Source organism: Chamaea fasciata, unplaced genomic scaffold (genome assembly GCF_029207755.1).
Source record: "Chamaea fasciata isolate MVZ Bird 193981 ecotype frontalis unplaced genomic scaffold, bChaFas1.0.hap1 SCAF_29, whole genome shotgun sequence".
NCBI lineage: Eukaryota > Metazoa > Chordata > Aves > Passeriformes > Sylviidae > Chamaea > Chamaea fasciata.
In genome coordinates, this window is record NW_027094114.1 from 1,718,563 (window position 1) to 1,741,091 (window position 22,529).

The following is a 22,529-nucleotide window of genomic DNA, read 5'->3' on the forward strand; positions in this document are numbered from 1 at the left end:
ATCACTTTCAACCACCTTTCCTAGATCTCTCTTCCATTGATTTTTCATAACATCTTTGTTCAATCTAATGGAAGAGGAACATCTTTCAAATGTCAATTTTTATTCTTTCATTTCTCAGAGAAAGATAATTTCTTTCCTGAGTAGCCCTCACTTTTTTTTTTTCCACAATCTGTGCATGATCCGACCAGAAAACAAGAAAAAAATATGTATTCATTCTTGGAAAGAGAAGGTAAAAATCCTGCATTTGCAAAATGGATACATAAGTCCCTTCCACTGTTCAACAATGGAAGAATGAATCTATTCCCTGACTGCATTTTTGATACAAACCCACATCTACCAGCTGTCCCAAACAGATCCCAGTCACATCTACCACGTGTGAAATTATTAAACCATTTAATCGCAAAGATTCAAACAGAAAAGGAAATGGATGAAATAAAAAATTTAAAGGCTTGTGGCTTTAAAAAACCCCACTTTTGATACATCTATACATTATCAATATTCCTACCAAAGTTTTTATTTTAAATAGCTCATCACCACACCAAATAAAACACATTTTCTACTCTACTGATATAAGTTAAAAACCTTTTTGTTGTTTCATTTTTTAATTCCACAGAGAAATGCTATTATTTAACACAAAAAAAAAGCAGTAAGCACTCCCAAAAGTCTGATCCCAAAGCAAACCCTAATGGCTGTGTCAAGTGGATTTTGTAATGTTCTCTACTAAGGCTGAGCTCAGACTACAGCTTTTTCCTCCAAACACTACTTTGATATCAATCCAAACATAGATTCAGCAAATTAGTGGAAATATAGTGACTTTGAGTCAAAACAGTTTAAAACTGCCCAACAGATTAGAAATGTTATCAAGGAGACAGCAGAAATCTCATAACCTTTGTTTCCATAGGAAACAAAGCTGAAAGCCAGTTGCCTCAACTCCAAACCTTTGTCAACACCAAAAATTGGGTTTTTTCGGTGGATGAAGCAATTGTGATGTTCAACACTTCTCAGTGACAGCACAAGTCTGCCACTCACCAGAGTTCTGCTGATTAACACTGAAGATGCATTTCAACCAATGGGCTTCACTTCCCAAAGACATTTTAATGGAAAAAAAAGCAAACAACAACCCCTCAGAAGCCCAAAGTGGATACAAAGGAAACTCAAATGCATCTGAACAGTGAGAGCTTGCAGTCTAGATAAACAACATATGCTCTGTAACCAACAATATTTTTTGTAAAGAGAAGCAGTCTTCAGTTTACAGGTTTAATTAAAACCAGCCAGAGCATTTCACATTCTGATATAGAAAATCATAAACATAAATTAAGGACGCAGACAGTGCTAGTTTCTCATCTAAATTGCTCAATTTGTGTTTTATCATCACAGATGATTTTCTATACATTTTACTTTTTCTTTCTTTTATGCATTTTCTAAAATGGAGCTACAGCAGCCCTTCCTTATCTTAAAACAAATAAGCATCTTAGTAATTTCACATGATTCTCTTAATGTCTACACAAAGCATCATAGAAAAAAACCCCTGTGTAATCTAAGGCTACACATTATTCCTGATTTTATGTATTTTATGTTGGAGGGTACAACTCAGTCTAAAGAGAGAAAATATTATTTGTGAGAGGTACAAATTTAGGTGACTCCTCATATTCATACCTAAGTGTCTACACAACACTTTGCAACCTAGACTGTTATTATAGAGATATATTAGACATTTTTATTTGACATACTTTAAAACAACCACTTCTCTTGGAGAATGGTGCAGAAAACTGTCTGGGTGTTTATACTGCCATTGTTCATTCCTCTACAAAAAGGAATAATTACTTATACCTTTAAATTAATTTTAAGTACACATCTATGCATAAACAAGTAGAAAAAGCTCAATGTAGAATCACAGAAGCTACATGAAACTACTCAAGTTTTGTTAAAAATATTTCTAGGTGTAGCCTATTAATTTCTAACACACTTTAGTTCCTCTGGTACCTCTTTGAGCCCTTGTTTTAGTCCACCTACCTTGTGGCAGCCTCTTGATGCCTGGGTTTTAAGCACTTATTGCCTGTAAGTTTCCTTCTGAAATAAATAAAGACAAGCTCTTGGGCTAATTCAACCTACCCAGGGTCAAAGCCTTTTAGGTATTTAACCTTTTTTGAATTTTAAATACAGGAGTTGCAAACCAAAGCAATACATTGAGGGTGTACCTGTATAGCAGACAGAAAGTTAACTGTAAATATCTTGCTTTGCCAAACTTAAATACTGCAATAAACTCACCATGTAGATATGATAATGAGTAAATTCTAACATATTCAGTCAAACATCTATGGCATTTTTTGTGTCTTGCTTAATTAGTTACAGTTACATGTGCTGCTCTCTCTCATTAGCTTTGTAATTCCTAGGCATGCATAGGTGGGTGCCTCACTAAATATCCTTTGATTAATGCACTGCACTCATATTATATGCTAATTTCTATTTGATAGGAAGTTAATTATAAAACTTTGATAATCTGTTTTAATACATTTAGTTCAGTGGAAAATATGTGTTCCTAGAACAGAATCGTATTAAGTTTGTTTTGCTTTTTATTTTTTAAGGCATTTACCTGCTACCTGTTGGATGAATCCTTTGCCTGCAGAACAGGAAAAGCCAAGCTCAGAGTAAGATTTTTCATGGTTTAAGCCCAGGTGGCAACTGAGCACCACAGAGCTCCTCACTCACCCTCCTCACTCCACACCAGAGGGATGGGGAAGAGAGTCAAAAGTAAAACTTGTGGGTTGAGATAAAAACAGTTTAATAATTGAAGCAAAGTAGAATATTTTAATGATAGTAAATATTAATAAGGATAATAAAAAGAAGAAGGAAAACAAAAAATTGCTCACCACACCCTGACAAATGTCCCCAAACCCTGAGTGGCCCCACTCCTGGCTAACTCCCCAGTTTATGCACTGGATACTGGTTTAAAGGCGTGGAATATCTGTTTGGCCAGGTTGGTTCACCTGTCCCAGCTCTGCTCCCTCACATCCTGTTTTGGAACCTCCTCACTGGCAGAACATGAGACACAGAAAAGTTCTTGATTTAGGATAAACACAAGACATCAGAGTGTTATCAACATCATTATCACACTGAACCCAAACACAGCACTGTGCCAGCTGCTGAGATGAGATTGACTCTACCCCAGCCCAAATTGGGACACCATTCTTCTTCACATTTCCACCCATTATGGTTTTGCTAAACCCTTCTGGCACAGGAAAAAAGACCTTAAGAGACATGGGAACAGTGGCAACATTCTCCTGTTGGCACTGAGGTCTTTTGGAATTCTTCTTGTGGCATTTATGTTTCCACTCTCTTGGTTGGTCTCTGATTTTTTTTCCCCTCCCTGTCTCCAAATCTAATTGTACATAAGTACATCTAAAGTTTGTCTGCTTCAGTCTGCCTTTTATTTTCTTGTCCCCGGGAGCCCCACAGAGTAACACTATTCCAAATTCATCACGAGAATACCCTTATTCCTTAAGAAATTAATTTGAATTCAGCTCACAGCAACACACTATGAATTGTAAAACTCATTTTAGATATAAAATTAATTTTACATGAGCACACAGAAAAATGATTGTCAGTAGATAGCAATGTGAAGCCATACCTGTATTTAAGCAAAGTTAATCTCTTGCACAAACATTTTGTAAATGCTGCTTGCTTATTCAGTTTCCTTTAGGTAAATTCCTAAACTTCTAAGGACTTGAAAGAACTACACAGCAGAGAGATAAAGAGCTTATCTGCATAATTCTTATGGTAATTCACAGGAGGTGTCTTGACTAAAACGATGTCTACGTGCACACTAAGGACTCACTAATTCCTTTCCTCTAAACCCTAAGTTATTATACTTGTATTTAATTGGAATATATGTGGCTCTGCTTCCAGACAGTACCTCTGGATCTGGCTCTGGATCCTGCAGTGAGCTGGTGATCCCCAGGCTGACCTAGCACTTTTTTGGGATATCTAGAGAAGTTTTTGAGCCAGGCTACTACCACAGTGCCTGTGTACAGAGCATGAAGTACAAACACTCACTCCTTAAAGAACATCCAGCTCAGAGTTCTGCCCATCAGCACAAGATTAGGAAGTAAGATACTATCAACATCATCATCCTAAAATCTGAAACTACTCATTTTCTCACCAAGTCCTCCCTTCCCAAGCCCTACACTCCCACATCTCCAAGCTGTAATATTAGTCACTTTTTCTTAGGATAGGAAAAAGTGAAATCCCAACAATAAACATCTCTGACATTGCCATTTCCACAAAATATTTATAACTTTGTAAACCTTTTATCTCACAGAGTTCAAAGACAAACTGAAATGATTTACGTTTACAAAAGAGGTAGAGGTTTCCCAGGGAATTTAAACTGGTTTTATTAGTATGGTTTTAACACCTATTTTAAAATAATAATAATTTTAATTCTATTTCTGCCAGTAATAAAGCACTAGTTATTAAAAAAAAAAAAAAAAGAAAAAGCCTCACATGCATCATACACACAGAGAGACCATTCTCAACCTAATCCAAAAAAGTAGTACCACCATTTTAAATGCTTTTAAACAAATTGGATGCTGCAGCCTGAAGAAATTACAGGGGTTCTTTTAAAGGTTTTTTTACCCCGTGCTCCTTGTTGTGTTTTTGATTTTAAGTGTTTAGTCTGTGTGCTGGTTTGCTAACTGTGAGTGTGCAAATACATTCTTATTACTAGATTGGTGAATGTTTGCTACAGTGGTTCAGCAAAAAGATCATTGCTGCCCACAAAGAAATCCTACAACTATCTTCACAGACTTTTTAATATAAAAATCAACTAACTGGTTTTTTTTTTTTTACTTAACAAATACGGTACAGTATGAATTCACCTCCACAACAGCAGGAGGCTTTGCACTTTAAAAAAGGGAAGGTACACAATACAAAGAAACATAATTATCTTAAAGGTATAAAACAAGGCCTGAAAGGTCACTGCTTTCTACTTAATTTTAATTCTTCCTGGAATGCCATTGATTTATATGTACAGAAAATAACTCCTTATGACAGCATCATTAGGCCAGCCACCCCACTGTCGCTCATTAGGAGCTGCAGTGACAGGACAAGGAGGGAAGTCTTCACACTGACACAGAGCAGGGATAGAGTAGGTCAGGTGGAAATTCTTCCCTGGAAAGGTGATGAGCAGAATTTTTCCAGAGAAGCTGTGGCTGTCCCATCCCTGGAAGTGTCCAAGGCCAGGTTGGATGGGGCTTGGAGCAACCTGGGATAGTGGAAGGTGTCCCTGCCCATGGCAGCGGTGGAACTGGATAGGCTTTAAGGTTCCTTCCAACCCAAACCATTCTGGGAATCTGTGACATCCTACACTGCTAATAATTTCCTCTAATTTTTAAAAGATTTCTTTCTTTTCCCACTTTCTTTCTCTGTAAATATACACAGTCAGATTTTCCAGGATTCACTTTGAAGCAGTCTACCAAAACCAGGAATTGTTTTAATACAGTTATGGTCTATAGGTTTATTAGGAGCTCTGACAGAGGAACTGCTGAATCAAACTCAGCTACAGATTCTGGCTAAGTCAAGCAGAACGTATAGGTTGGTAACAATGTATGCACCAATGGTAAATGAGTGTGTTCCCACAGGTCTGGCATAATAATAGAAGTGAATAATTCATATCATGTGGGAACAGACAATCATAATGTGTCTGGAAAATAAAAATACACAAATTAGGCTTTGTTTTATTCTCTTAGTTTCGTTACGTCTGCTTTTTATCAGTGACTCCCTTTTTGCCCTTTGCAAACTCTGCTCACTTTGTGCCAATTTACACTATTACATGAATTTGAGCATGTGGTGAATGTACTTTGTGATGGTTTATTTCAATCTAATCAAATTGATTTTTCAGGTCCCCTCCAACCCAAATGAAATGCCACGGAAAGAAATCTACAACTAATAATAGTTGTTAGAGCAGTATGTATTTATCGACGTCGAGATGCGTGGGGAATAATTTCACCGAAGACATGCATACCCACCAGGGAAACTTGCCCCCCCTATTATTCCCTGAGGTCTTACATATGCATGACATTCCATGGTTCCCCTTCATACATATTAATTCCCTGACCCCACCCATGCTCGCTTGGTATGGTAATTACTTCACCCCCTTCTGGGCATGCTCAGTCCTTGGTGGTGGTGGTCTCCGGGCCATGGTGGTGGTGTTCTAGCATTCACCTCTTCATGTTTCTCTCTTCCATGTGTGCTTTGGCCCTCTTGGCACATTTTCAAGGGAACATATCATCTTAGAGTCTGTGTTCTTTTCTTTATCTGCACCCTTAGCCCTGTTATTCTGCTGTTTAGGCTAGTTCTTCCAGTTCTTCTGAGTATGCCGAAGGTTTCCCACACTTGTGGTGCTTAAATATATGCAAAAGGGTAACAGACACAGTTTTTGCTGTTCACTAAATGCTGTCTCATATATTCTAAAATACTACTTGGAATACATTCTGACATACAGTATATGTTCTTTAATCCACTATAAAGGATCTGCTGGGATTTCACAAATCTATGCCTCATTACCCCCTTTTCTATAAACCTAGTAAATTCTTTTACTACTATTGGGGCTTCTTTCTAGCCCTTAGTCAATTATTCCAATAATTCCTTTTTAATATTATCCCATGTATTCTAGATTATGAGGTCAAAGTTGCTACCTGCTTCAGCATTCTCCAGTTCCATATAAGTATTGCAATAGACATTATTAAGTTTATCCCCATTATTATCAGCAAAATAATGATGGGGTGTCATAGGGTGTTTAGGTTTCCAGTTGCTGTTGGTGACCATCCAAAGAGAGCATCCCACCACTTGTGGCTTGTGTCCTGTTTTACCCTTTGTGGGACTCTACTTATTTCCTTTGTATCATGTTGGACAGTTATTAATGTTTTCAGTCCGTTCTCTTGAATTTCTTTCATAATTTTCACCAGATCTTCATGTTTCATTAATTGTTTTACTAGGGTTAAATTCATTCCAATTGGTGTGGATAACAATTGGTGGTAGGCCGTATAATTAGACATGATCAATTGGTGGGATACTATTGGTACCAAATATGAAAAGTCACACCCAACAATTCTAATGAAATTGCAGATACAAAAATTAGAATGGTTCTGAGCAGGTAGGGACACATTGTTTCCATCTATCTCTAGAAATGTACAAGCGGTTCTTAAGCATACACAACCATGGCCTATGTATATAATTACAGTCTTTTGATCAATGTTTGGGTGAATCTCAAAATGGCAAAGACTTTGCTCAGTATCGAGACATATCTTGAGCATCAATTGTGTTGCTCTCACATATAAATCCTTGCTGCCCTCGAGTAATGCAAGATTCTAGATTTACAGTTTGCCACTTTTCATTCACCGTTCAGACCCACAGTCTGTGTTCAATGGGATAAAGTATTGTGCTTCCTTGGTTTAATCCCAGTGGGATAATGGGGTGTATTACGTAGGTTGTGGCATTACTTCTTGAGAGCACAAAGTCAGTGGTTGTGTTGGTGGTGGGATTATGGGTAAAATTTACTAGGGTCCATCAGGATTGAAATTTTCTTTCAAAATCTTTAGCATTATCCCAAATAGCTTTTCAGATTTCAATTGGGAAGATACCTTCACCTCCTTCCCTTATGATTAGGGCAGCCGTTGATTGCATCTACAATTGTGCTTGCATACAACTGAGAGCCAGAGATACATTGCCTTCAGCTACATTAAGTGCTTCTATTAGTTTATGGTCTAGGTTCTCAGCCTTCCCCCATTTTGGTAATACCTTTGAAACTTGCCATTGATTAGCTCCTAACGCCAGTAGAGATGATTGTAGGGGCTGCTTTAATTTTGCTAAATTATTTGTTGCAGAGGTTATCTTATTCATTAGTATCTCTGAATCAATTTATTTTAGGATTCCCAGTCCTGTCCCCAGCATTCTGGTTAGATCCCTCTGCTGTCTATCTCTAAGGTGTGTTTGCTTTTGTAACCATGTGGTCCAACCCTCAAAACATGTTTTCAGAAATGGAGCACAGGCTGGCTGGACCTCTGAAATATTAATTTGCATTAGTAATTCCACCCGCTTTAGGGAGCACTCTGGATTAAACAGTAGTTGTTGCTGGCCTGAGTTTCTAATTACGTATGGGCCAGCTTCATAAATTTTAGGCTTGAGTTTTAGTGGTGTAATTTGAGTTTGGGCTCGAGTAGTGGTGTATGCTGTAACAAGCTCAGTTTTGGTGTTTATTCTAAATTTGAATGAAAGCCCAATAGTATCCTGCGTCCAAAGACAAAGCACTTCTACAGTCTGTTTCAAAGTAAAGTTATACCAACAGTCCTCCTCATTTAAATGATCACAAATTTCCCGGTGTTTATTTGTGGGAGAGGTTGAGACACTAATTTTGATGGCTTTCTTATGGATAGTCCCATTAATCATCCAGCATCCTACCCTAATTTCTACCCCTAAGGTCCCTTGGAGTGACCATAACCCTTGGTTTTGCCATTCTTGTTCTTCATATACCTGGTTTCCATGCATCACCACTGTTGATGAGTTTAGATCTACTAAATTAAAATCCTTTCCCATGGATCCAGTGTACTGGATAAAAGCCTGGGACCATGGCCACTCAGTGTTGCTCAAGTTAGATACACCTTCTGACTCTTGAAATATAATTATGATTACAAACAGAACAATTTTCTGAACACAATTTCTGTGGATTGAATTAATAGGTGTCCCTAGCCACAATGCATTCATTTTGTTTGGGTAAATTTTAGTTTTAGTTCACCATCATCCGGTGTCACCCTCCGAGAATCTTCTGGAATTTTCTTCTTAACTTGGCTGTAGTGTATCCAAGCACTCTGTTCCCTAATCTTAATTGCAGTGAAAGTAGTCAGAAGCACCTGGTACGATCCTTCCCACTGTGGTTCCAAGGTTTTCTCTGCAGGAGACTTAACATACACGTAGTCTCCAGGTTGTATGTCATGTACTGGTGCATCAAGCCCTGTGCTCTGAGTTCCAGCCACATGTTTTTCAATTGCTCTGAGTTGTTTACTCAAGGCTACTGTATAAGTAGTCAATGTTTCTTCCCCAACTTGAGTAGACAACCCCTTTTGTACGCCATATGGTCTCCCATACAGCATTTCAAAGGGGATAAGTTTTCCTTAGTTCTGGGTTTGGTTTGAATTCTCAGCAGTGTTAACGGGAGGGATTGGGGCAAGGGTAAATTAATCTCTTGACCCAATCTCACAATTTTTTGTTTCATTAAATGGTTCATCTTTTCCACCTGGCCACTTGACTGAGGGTGGTATGGAATGTGGAGTTCCCAATCTATGCCTAGGTGACAATTGATCTGTTGCACTATCTTTGAAATGAAGTGTGGTCCGCTGTCTGAGGATATTGTGGCTGGAACTCCGAAGCGTGGTATTACTTCTTGTAACAATACCTTAGTTACCTCTCAGGTTTTTGCAGTTTTTGTGGGGAAAGCTTCTGGCCATCCTGAAAAGGTGTCTGGTAATGCCAATAATTACCTGTACCTCCCTTTTCTTGGCAATTCAGTAAAATCAGTTTGCCACTGTTCTCCAGGCCCTTGTCCTCTTCCAATTTGGCCCATTTTTGGTTTAGGTATATTCTTGGGATTGGTCTGGAGGCAAAGATCACAGTGTCAAGTTACTTGAGCAAAAGTGGAGTAAAAATTCCTAGCCACTATTCTTTCAAATAGGTCATTTATTCCCCAATGTGTCTTTTGATGTTTCTCCCGTACCAATGACCATAATAAAGAAGAAGGGATGACTATTTTGTTGCCTTCTGTAACTGCCCACCCCTCTTGGTTATATGTTCCTTTTTTTTTAACTTTCAACCAACCTTTTGTCCTTTTTATCATATACTGGTTTACCTTCGAGGGGAATTTGCCCATCTGGAACCAAAGCCCCTTCTGTTGTTATCTCACCTTTTGCTGCTTCTTTTGCCTCCCTATCTGCCAGTTCATTTCCTTCTTTCAATTCTGAGCTCACCTTTTTATGGGCTTTTATATGCATGATTACCACTATCTCAGGTAATTGGACTGCTTCTAATAGTCACAGTATCTCTGCTGCATGTTTTATGTTTTTCCCTTGTGAGTTCAGTAGTCCTCTTTCTTTCCAAATGGCTCCATGTGTGTGCACCACTCCAAAAGCATTTTTTGAATCTGTGTAGATGTTTACTTTCTTCCGTTTTGCCATTTTGAGAGCATGGCTTAGCGTGATTATTTCAGCTTTCTGTGCAGAGGTGTTTGCTGGTAAGGGTCTGGATTCACTGACCCCTCTACAGGTAGTGACTGCATATCTGGCATATCATTTCCCACTAATAAAGTAGCTGCTTCCATCAGTAAACCAGGTTTCTGTGTCTGTGAGAGGGGTGTCCTTCAGGTCTAGTTGGCTGAAGTAGGTGGCTTCAATGGTTTCATGTTCTACCGGCTGCCCTTGGTTCCATTGGGGACTTCTAATGCTGGAGCTGACATGGGAACCTTCTTCAGCTGTTTGTAGACCCAGTTGGCCTCTTTTGTCCACTGAAGGCCTTTATCCCCATTCGCAATAAGTGCATATTGGGGTTTGACGAGTAGTCCATAATTGTAGATCCATAATCTACACCATGCTGTCATTCCTAAAAAAGTTTGCAGATCTTTTGTGATCTGAGGCTTGGGAGTCTGGCAAATTGCTTCTTTACAGCTCTGTCCCAGAGTCCATTGTAACTACCCAGGCCACACATGGCTCCTCTGTTCTGGTAGCTATCTTCTGGTAAGGTTTCCCCGGACTCCAGATCCTTTGCAAGTTGTCTCCCAAATAAGGCCCATGTAAGCTGAGTTTTGCTCTTGCTTTTCAGGCTTTCTTACACAAATGCAAAATTTTATGACTGGCTTTGTGGATAGGAATGCAAAAGAAGGCATCTTCCAAAGCTAGAACAGGAAACAAAATCAGCTCTGGTGTTAGGCATGTTAGCAATGTGTATAGGTTGGTCACTGTAGGATAAAGATCCTCAGTTATCTTATTCACTGCCCGTAAGTCCTGTACTAGCCGATATGACCGGTCTGGTTTTTGAACAGGTAGTATGGGCGTATTAAAATTGGGTTATCCCTCCTTCAGCAATCCTATTCTCTAGTGTGGGGCTAATTCCCTCCCTGTCTTCCTTCATCAAAGGGTATTGCTTAATCCTAACTGGTTGTCTTCCTTCCTTAAGCCTAACTTGGATAGGGGTAGCACTCTATGCCCTTTCTGGCACATCAGAGGCCCATACTCCAGGGAACACCTGGTTTTAGTATTTCCTCATCAGTTTCCCCTTCGGCCCCAATTGCTGTCAGTATTAGGCTTAGTACCTCCACATATTGCTCATTGTTTACCTCCAGAACAATTTCCCTTTTCCTAAATTTAATGTTTATTTGTAGTAATTCCAGCAAATCCCTTCCTAGAAGGGATTTTGGGGAATTTGGTAGATACAGGAATCTATGAATGCCCCACTGTTTCCCAAACTTTTATTTTAATGGTTTACAAAAATATGCCTTTTCAGATTGGCCAGTTGCTCCTACTACTGTAACATAATCATCTTCTATAGGAACTAAAGCCTTGTTTAAAGCAGAATTTGTTGTTCCAGTGTCAACCAACAATTTTACTTCTTCCTCCTCATCCTCCAGCTTCATTTTTATACCCAGCAGGTCTGTTGGGGTAGACACCCCCAGTCCCCCTCAGTCCTTTTGTACATGTGCCACTATCCCCTCCTTTTCTTGTCTCTTGTGTCTGCCTCGTCTTTGTTCCAGACACTCATTTTTCCAGTGGCCAAACTTCTTAAAATTTGCCCACTGGTCTCTGCCCAGCCGAGGCTGGTCCCGCCTGGGTGGCCCCCATCCACGTCCGCATTCTCCTCTCCTTTCCTCCTGTACCACCGCCACAAACTTTTTCATTCCTTGTTTGTATCTCTCTTCCCGATTGCTAAAAACTCTCCATGCTTCCTCCAACAGGACTTCTAAGTTTCTCCCATCTGTCTCCCTGAGTTTTGTGAAGTTTGCATCTAATATCTCCTGTCGATTGCCCCAGGAATAAGTTTACTAGTTGTTGTATCCCTATCTCGGATGCCGGATCCAGTGAGGTGTGGCCGCGCATGGCATCCCTCAGGTGATCTAGAAATTCAGATGGTGTTTCAGAGGGACCTTGTTTTATTATATATAAAGCTGACCAATTTATAGTCTTAGGTATAGCCCTCCCCACTCCCCTTGCTATCCACTCTTGGTAGGTTAACAATCTTTGCCTACCTGCAGTCTTGTTTGAGTCCCAACATGGGTCCTGAAGGGGAAAATAGGATGCTTTTACAGCTTACAGAAGGGGAGGCAGCCGTAAGGCAATAAAAAGAGGAAAAGGCTACGTTTGGTATTTAGTACAGAAAGCTGGAAAGCTATTAGCTTGTTGCAGTTATAGCTGTATTATCCCAGAAATGTATTTGAGATACACTTCGCATACAGTGTGCCTGGTCCCAGCGGGTTCCCCCTGTACCAGGTGTCTGTGGCTGGCGGTGCCAAAGTTGAAGGGGGCATGGCACAGCAAGCAGTATTCACCCTGTAACACCTGAGCTGGCCAGCCAGCGGGGAGAAAAATACAGAGGGTCGGTGCGCAGCATGCCGTAGCGCCGGCAGGGGTGGAATGTGTAGCGAAAGGCTGGCGTGAGCTAGCTGCGCTGGAAAAAAAAGAAAACGAGGGGGGCTAGCTAGAGTGAGCAAGAAGCGGGGGGGCTGCCCCGCTCAGCTTCACCAAAAAGAGGCCCCAGCCACACCGGGAGCACAAGCAGGAGATGGCGGGCTGCCCCGCTCAGCCGAGCCAGGAGCATGAATGAGAAGTGGCGGGTGGGAGGCGGCGGGCTGCCCCTCCCGTGGCACGGGGAAGCAAGCCCTCTGGCCCTCCTGCACCACCGGTCCCACATGGCTCCCCAGTTCCATGGGTATGGAAAATTAATCTATCTGTTCGCCCTCTGGGATGTCCTGCATTCCCAGAAATGAAATGCTTCTCTCAACCTGAGACGGGCTGAGAGGAATCCTATGAATTACACAATACACCGTTTTCTCTTCAATAAACAGTCTGAATACACGTTACTAAACACACAACACAAACACATGACACTTGCTCCGAATCTTTCAGCCGTTTCAGCCCCCCCAAAAAAGGGTGTCCCCGACGCATGATACCTATGTTATAAATGCATATTATAAAGTTAGCTTTTCGCAAGATGTGTGCTATATGATTAATAACGTTGTGGTAAGGATATAAGTTTTTATTTCTGCTATTCTTAAAGAAAATTAGGCATAGTGGTAGTAGTTGATATAGTATGCTTAAACTGTCTGTTTGGTCAGAATAACATCCAGTGAACATGTAAAGAAGACTCTGCTATTGAGATACCAACTATCAGCATCTACCATCTGAAGAAAGTATGGACCAAGGCCCAAACTGGAGGTGATAATGAAGACACAGCCAAGAAACACGCATGCTCTAAAAAGGCGGACCCAAGGAGGGACCATGCAAAACAGTTCCTGCAATATGGAAACTAGTTTATGGAAAATATGAATATTCAACAGATTGATACAATAGAAAGGGTATTTAAAGAATGACTCTGATATAGCACGGTGTGGACGTGGCTGAATGCCAAGTCACCTGGCTGGCCGTACTTTGCTTTTTTTTATCTCCTAATTGTCTTATTTTCTATTAAACCTATTTCTTAAAATTTACATAGAAAGTGAACCTTCTTTTTCACACCTACATACACATAATCAGCACAAACACGTCTAACCACGACACCCGTCCACAAATTAGCAACTCTTCAGACAAAAATCCACTCAAATTCCCTTGAGACGCCTTGGGAGTGAGGGTTCTCCTCCTTCCTCAATACTACATTTCCCAGTGTGCCTTGCTCACACCATTAGCTGTTGCTTCCTGGCTGCCTCACACATACACACACAACAAAGTCCGGACCTTGTTCTTATAACCTCACAACCGCGGTTCACCAACGCAGGGGTTCCCTAGGCCGACCCCCAAGGCCTCTAGTGGGTCGCCTCTTGACCAGGGAATCCCCTTAATTTCTTATACTGGCTCTCGCCGGTTCCCAGCCTGTATCCCTTACCACTAGCCATACTCAGCTAGCATTTGCATGCAAGCTAACCCCCAGGGCTTAATGCCGTGAGTGTGGACATCTCCACGCGTCTTACTGGAGCCCTCTCCCAGCTTACGCTTTCCCTTCCAGTTAAATACATACCTTTGTCCGTGTTGGCCCCAAACAGGTCCTTCTGTCCCCCCACGGATGAGCACGCAGGTAAGGGATACCCACCGGGAATACTCCGGCGGTGCCTGGGGAGTCGAACCCCGCCGGCCTCCGCAGTTGGACAGAGGGTGTCCCTTCATATGGTTGCCAATTGAAACGCCACGGAAAGAACTCCACAACGAATGATAGTTGTTAGAGCGGTATGTATTTATCGACATCGAGATGTGCGGGGAATAATTTCACCAAAGACAAGCATACTGTGATAAATATCCTGGAATTAATTCGTGTTTATCATGATATACTGTATACAACCATATTTTTAAGTTAAAGAAATGAAACATTCCTGGAAGGACTGCCTTTGCCAGGAATCCGGGAGTCACACACTCTCGAGAGAAAGGAGGGTGGCACCAATGGGAGATGAGGCTGTCTGAGATAAGCACATCCATCAGCGATCGTTGGCCTGGTGATCAACACCTTGTATCAATCTCATCTACCTCATCAAGGATGTACATCTGAATACCAGATTCCCTTAAGCCCAGACAAAGGCCTATTCCTCCCCAGAAAAAAAACATTCACCAGACCAGCAACCAGAAAAGGAACCGAATGAATATGCATCAAGAATCAGAGGAACAAAGACGGATGAAGTAATCGATTGTGCAAACCAGAAAAACTGTATAAAAGTAGACCTTGCACAGACCGAAATTGTGAACCAGGGAGGATTCGTTGCCATAGAGGCCGGATCTGTGGTTCACCCAGCGCCGATTCCGGGATCGGAACTGTATTTTGCTTGTGGCTTTATCAGGGTTTTTTCTTATAAATTTTTAATTAATTCTTTTATTTTATGAAATTGGCTGATCATTTATAACAAACTTGGTGACCCCGACGTGATCCAATTTTGGGGGTCCGAGGTCCCCCTTTTTCTCTAGGGGGGCACACCGCTGATTCAGTGGTCCGATGGAGTGGGAGACCCCATGGCACCGAATTGGACACTGAACCCATTCACTTTGATAAAGCCTCAATTAAAGAGAGGATAAAAGCTAGTTTGAGGGGGGCTCTCAGAGAACTTAAGAAAGACCTAAGTGGGAGGTCTTTGGAGCCGTGGCTGAGGTATTTCACTCATAAAACTCTACGTGCATGAAGAATCCACGCAGGAAAAGAGGCACCATAAGCATTACATGGTTGAGTGATGGTGGCAGTGCATGAATGAGATGTGATAACATCACGATCTGAGTGTAAACCTTGCCATTGGATTTCCGTCCTCCTGCGAGGGAATCAGTCAGTCAAAAGGGAAGCGAGTGTCTTTTTTGTGTCAAATCCGGACCCCGGGGGGGGGGGGGCGTTTGGAGGTCAGCCACACGAAAGGCTGAAAGGGAAGGGTATGTTCCTTGGAGTTAGGGAATTGGTCATTTCAGCCCAGGACCGGGAGGGTCCAAAGGTAACAGGAAGATTTGAGAGCTCGTTGCCAGGTAAAAACCCTCAGGTCGGTCGCCTGCAGGGCTAGTAGCTTGGTAACTCGAAATAAAAATTGAAAGGAGCATGGTACCAGTTGAAATTCAAGTGTTTGTGTAAGTGATCATGGAAGTATTTAGTGTAACTCAAGAAAATTGAATGGTAAGAGGTGATATTGTGGTTTTTTTCTTATCAATTTTTAATTAATTCATTTTATGAAATTGGCTGATCATTTATAACACATACCCACCAGGGAACTTGCCCCCCTTATTATTCCCTGAGGTCTTGCATATGCATGACATTCCATGGTTCCCCTTCATACATATTAATTCCCTGACCCCACCCATGCTCGCTTGGTATGGTAATTACTTCACACCCTTCTGGGCATGCTTAGTCCTTGGTGGTGGTGGTCTCTGGGCCATGGTGGTGGTCTTCTGGCATTCACCTCTTCACGTTTCTCTCTTCCATGTGTGCTTTGGCCCTCGGCACATTTTCAAGGGAACATATCTTCTTAGAGTCTGTGTTCTTTTCTTTATCTGCACCCTTAGCCCTGTTATTCTGCTGTTTAGGCTAGTTCTTCAAGTTCTTCTGAGTATGCTGAAGGTTTTCCACACTTGTGGGGCTTAAATATATGCAAAAGGGTAACAGACACAGTGTTTGCTGTTCACTAAATGCCGTCTCATATATTCTAAAATACTACTTGGAATACATTCTAACATACAGTATATGCTCTTTAATGTACTATAAAGGATCTGCTGGGATTTCTCAAATCTATGCCTCACCAAACCCTTCTGTGATTTTAATATTCTCTCCTACCACTTTCCCTCTCATGGAAAGAGGGGTAACTGGAATAGCAGAGGCCAGAGTGAAGGAGCTGAAGGCAGTAGTTCTTTGTGCTAGGAAACATTATGCTTTTATTTCCAACTTGATCCAAAATGGGATCCACTGAGGGAATGTGTTAGGATGTGGAATTGAAATAATTCCAAATCCAATCTGCAGCACTGCTCAGTACTGACACTGGCAACAGCAGCCTCTTAAAATATTTGCAAACTGTCCAGGGGATCTTTCAGTATAGAGAACAAATTCGCATTAAGTAATCATTCCAGCCAGATACTGAGATGTATTGGGGCATGGAGACTGTCATTCATAGCTAAATTACATGTTCTATTTTGAAGCCTTTTTTTAGATTCCTGATGCACGTAATCGAGTGCAACTGATGAATTTTGTCTAACAGTTAATCTTTTAGCATTGACACTGCACTTCCCAATGATATACAAAGTGTGCTGGAGTTCTGGTACTGCTCTTTTGAAAGTCAAAGGAAGTTTTAGCAGTGCTCTCAACATCATTCCAGCCTTAATTTGCTATTTGCCACTGCACAATGCACACAGAAATGGAGCCTCGAGTTGCAGCTGTAACCAAAATTCTGGCACAGCACTCAATTGAAATAGCAATTGAGCCACGTTTTAGTGATGACCTCCAAAAGTTAATTACAAATCTAGTATGAAAATGAAGAGCACTCACTCTACTTTGCCTGTTCATTGTGAGAATAAAGAATGAAAAAAAACATTTGGAACTGGAAAATATTCTTTTCCCTTAAACAGCCTGCTATAACATGTAGTTCTAAAGCCTTTTGCAGAATTAACAGCTTAACAGACTCTGGTGTAGAAACAATTTAAACAGGAATAAATAACAGGTAAGGAGAGCTATCCAGCAGCAACAGGTGATGTCACCCTTACCCTCAAACAACGCTTTTCCTGACTGTTAAGCTACAAAAATAAAACAAACTTATTCCTCATTTCTTAACAGACATTAAAAAAATCTACATTGTTTTTGCCAATTGTCAGGCATCACTAACATAACTTTTACATAACATATTTTTCTAATATGCCCCTTGAATCTCCAGGATAACATCTCAAACAGATGAAAGATCTCTGCTGGTAAGCTGAAGTCATGTCTTTGAAGGAGCTCTGTTTGATAAAGGCTTTCAGTGTCCCAGCATTAGAGACAAACCCTATTTAGCTCTGCTGGATTGACAGTGCTCTAATTTCATTGACTCCAGAGCTACTAATGAGCTGCTGTCACAGAGGGGGAAAAATAAACACCTGCTAAACACAGAGAGACTCTTTTCTGCAGCTGTATTTCCTTATAGGGGATTATGGTATCGACCAGACTGATGGAGTCATTCCCTTCTTGGGAAGAACTGAAACAGGAGATATGGCCCCATAGAGGAGCCTGTGTTTAGGCCTGATAAATCCTGATGGCCTGGAAGTTGGTTTGATGGGATCATCCAATTTCCAATGACTGATGTCTGCACTGCAAAAAAAATCTGGGTGAGAGCTGGGGCCTGTGTTTGGCACTCTCAGGTAAAGACAATGGATCAGGGAACAGCCATGGGAATAAAACAAGTCTCAACTCCAGAGTAAAGTCAGGAAAATAACGTTTTTCTTAGTTTGCAGGCAGACCAGAAAGGAAAAAAATGAAATATATATATATATATTTGAGCCAAAGGAAACCAGTTTTTTTTTCTGGTGACAGTAAATAAGCAACCAAAAATCTCTTACATAATGAAATATTCACTGTTCCTTTGATAATTACCCTTTTTAAAATCCTAAATTACTCCATATTTTAGCTAAAGAGTAAGGATTTTGACTGCAACTATTTACTGAATTTAACTTACAGAGCTAAAATCATTAATCTCCATAATTTATCTATTTAGGGACCGATTTCCTAAATTGTGATGAAAAATTGCTGCTTTGGATTTTACCTTAGAGATGTTTAATCTTCCCAGGGTTTTTGCCTGCGTGAGCTGGATGCCTTGGAAAGGCCTGTGGAGCTGCCAGCCTTGTTCTGTGTTATTTGAATAAAAACCACTTCACTCCTGAGTCTTTCAGCTAAACATGCAAAGAGGGGAAGTTTTAGAGGAGAAAGTCAGTACAAGTAACTGATTTATCTGGGTAGCAGCTTTCTCACAATGTTTTTACAGAAGTGTTCTCAGAAATGTCTATTTTTAGTTGCACATTCTGCAATCAATTTCTTTATAAACTAAATAAAAATCAAGAAACTGCACAGATACCTCAGAAAAAAGAGGATGAAGAGCCACAGGATGTTTTCTCTGCCTGAGGGAAGCAGGAGCACTCTAAAGTTCAGAATAACTTTAGTGTTTTAATGTTAATAATTACACTATTAAATACCAGCAGTCTCAATGCAGAATACAGGGGATTTATTTTCTGGGCTTTTTATTGGTAACTGCTTTATCAGCACAAATATCCAGGAAGCTTATCCCAGAGCTTCTGCTCTAGGGAGGATGGTCTTGATCTGAATGATTCCTCCACACCAGGAAGCATCTAAAAGAAATAAAGGCCTCTAAAAAACAACTTCCAGAAATATGAGAAAAACCTGAATTTTTTTTTTATTCCACCTCAGTTTAAGAAGTGCATATAGCTTATAACATATACATGAGGTTCTGGTAGGATGCTATTTGTACAGCAGCCCTGGGGCTCAACCATAACTCAAACACATCTCCAAGGACCTTTAATTTTCAGTCTGTGTTTCTCTAAAAGTGCTCAGCTGAGACAATAAGATGAAAACCCCATTTTTTTCCACCTTTGCTAATTTTATGCTGCAGTTTAGAGTACACAAGCAAGACAGTTCTATGACTTCACTGACTGTTGCTACATTACTTTAAATAATTAACTGAAATTTGTATAAAGCAGTATAAAGACATAAATAAATCTTAACCCTTATTTTTCTTTTCCTGTGCTAGTTTATTCTCTATAAATATTTTCCCTCCTTTTAAAACTGGATTTTCATATTGGAAGCATGAGACTTAGAGCTTTGAGCAATTAGGAAACATGGATAAAAAGGGTTAATTTTTCTTTCTAAATTAAACTCTGAATTGCGTATTTTTGGGAAGACCTAACTGTGATTTCTATGTTATCTTATGGTACATGTAAGCTGCATTTTCTGCTATCAAGACATCAGCAAACTCAGTCTAAAACTGTCTATGGGTTCTAATTGATAATATTATGGGAGATGTCACCAATACTGGTACACATGCAGAAATATATAAAAAATAATTTGCTTATATTGCCCAGTATGTTGCTGATAAAAAGTTTGATTCATGCCTATCCAAAATCTATTTACATTTTGGATTTGGAGTTCTGGCTGACGAATTTTTTTAAAATAGTCAAAAATTTTAAAACATGCTCTGGGTAAATGCTAAAGGGTAATGCTGAACATACCAATAAACTCATCTTCACTAAGGGACCTGTCAATCCAATTTTCCCCTTCCTAAACTAGGGAATACACAATAACCCATTATAAGATGCACTGCTGTGCCAGTTTCATTTAAGACCAAAAGGGAAATAATTGTTTTACGACGAAGCAGTAATTGAGACAAACAATAAAAGGCTTGAAAGGCATCAGCCCACATAGGAGCAAGGATTCATTTGGGTTTCCTCTGAGAGTGGAACAGGCTCCAGAGCCCAGAGCAGAGTTCTCAGTGGCTGCTCCAGGGATTGATGCTCCTCAGGGTGAGATGCTGGTTGTTTAATCACCTCAGATGTGCCCCTTAGGCAGGAGGAAAGTGCTGATGTGCATCAGGGGTCACCAAGATCGATGGCTCTGTCTGCTCCCCTCTCCCTGCCACACCCTGCTGCCCCTCCAGCAGCTGGAGCAGCTCCTGAATAGGTACAGCCCCTGATCAAACCAAAAGAGCAGAAAGAGCCACTTTTTGATGTAGAAAAAGCACTTTCCACCATGGAGTATCTGTGAGGTTTTGCACACAAACAAGAAACAGGAATTGCACTCTGAGAGAGAGATGTGGAATCAACTCTCACTGGGCACACCCAGGCCGGGTTTGGATCTTTCCTGGAGCATTGGTTAGCCAAATATAAACCAATAACATTGCCTTTGAATGATGTGACAGACTGCAGGGGGGCTCCAGGTGGAATGAAACTGCTGCCACAGTTTGTTTATCCCAGAAAAATTCTGTATTAGTAGAAAAAGTAGCTTCTCTTTTGTGTCTGCCATCATTGTTCTAACAGCCATGATACATAAGCAGCACTCTCCTCTCGATTCTGGGGACAGTGAGAACATATTAATATTAATAATGAGGGGGGAAAGAAATAATCAGGCCTATTCTTAGAATAAACTATAATTAGTCATGGTTGTGAAATTTGTGTGCTGTTCTTTACTGTCTGGAAAGAAGTTAAGTGGGCATCCAACTTCCATAAAATTTGTTCATAGAAAATGCTGCATTGACTGCATTTCCGCTTGCAGACTGCTAGGTTTAGACATTTTTAAAAAATTGTGTTTAAAAATCTGCCTATTTGCTTCCCTTTAAGTAGATCCCATCTCTCCAAGTGAAGAGATGAAAAGTAATTTAGGGCTTGATTTGTACTGTCAAAAAAGTATCCTTACAGGGTGATATTTCAAAGTCAGCATCTGTACCCCTGGATTTCTCACATCCAGAATTTTCATGTCCAGAATTGTCTCCAAGATAAGGGCTGCTGTTTCTGCTCCCCATTGAGGTCAAATGCTGCTCAAGATGAAAGCACCACTCAAAATGTTTTCACCCATGTGCTGTGCTGGAGAACACAGCAGTGCCTGCTGAGTTTGACTGGACCCCAAATTTTTAGCAAATGCTCACGGTGACACCCATCATCCTTTCTCTCTTTTACAAGAAGCTTCCGTTTCATTTTGTAGGAGGCCACTCTAAAATAGGAGCAAAACTCAGAAAACCAGCTCCTGCTCCTGCTCTTACACAAGAGGAAATTACTGACTTTTACTTCTGGCTCATCGTAATAAAACCTCAAATTATGTGATTCACATTTCTTTCCAGGGAAAGGTGAAATGATCTTTGTTTCTAGTGGCACCATCAAAGCAAGAACAAGCTTTTATCAATTTAATACAGGCTGAGCAGATGCTGCAGTCTCATCATAAGTGGCATTAACAGAAATATAGGCAAATACAATAGCAGTGCTTGAGATCACTTTGTCCTCTCCACCACTCATCCAGAAGCAGAACTGGGATTGGCAGCTGAACCTCCAGCTTCAGCATCATTGTCCTAATGCAAAACCATCAGCAAACATTTGTCTTGCTTTCTTTGTAAGCTACATCTGCTGCAATTACATATTTAAAAGGATGCCCTGATCAGCATCGTGGACTTTTAATCTTCAGGATCTCTGATCTCATACCACTGTAGATGTCATTATTGTCACAGATCAAAAGACTTGATGAACCCTGTGTTGGATGAAATGCAGGAACCACCTGCAAAGAGAGACCTTTCTTTTCCTACTTTCAGTGTGAAAATTCAGTGCTGTTCTTCTGAGCTGGACTTTTAACTGCTTTGAAAGTAGTTGTTGATGCTTCTGAGCACAACTTGTCCAAGATTTGCATGAAGTCTGCTGATCTGAGCTGTGAACCAGTACTAGTGGTTTGCCTGTAGGGAACATGCTGGGAAATGTCCTATTTTTATCATTTGCTGAAAGACAGAATCACAGAATGAACCCCAAAATTGCCTGGTTTGAAAGGGACCTTAAAGATCCTCTCATTCCAATCCCCTGCTGTGATCTTCCAAGCTCCATCCAACCTGGCCTTGGACACTTCCAGGGATGCAGGGGGAGCCACAGTTTCTCTGGGCACCCTGTGCCAGGGCCTCATCACCCTCACAGGGAACAGTTTTTTTTTTCGCAATATCTCATTTAAACATGCTGTCTTTCAATTTAAAACCATTCCCCCTTCTCCTGTCACTATACACGCTTGTCCTGGGTTGAAGTATATTCTATCACCATCTTCATGAACTGTTGAAA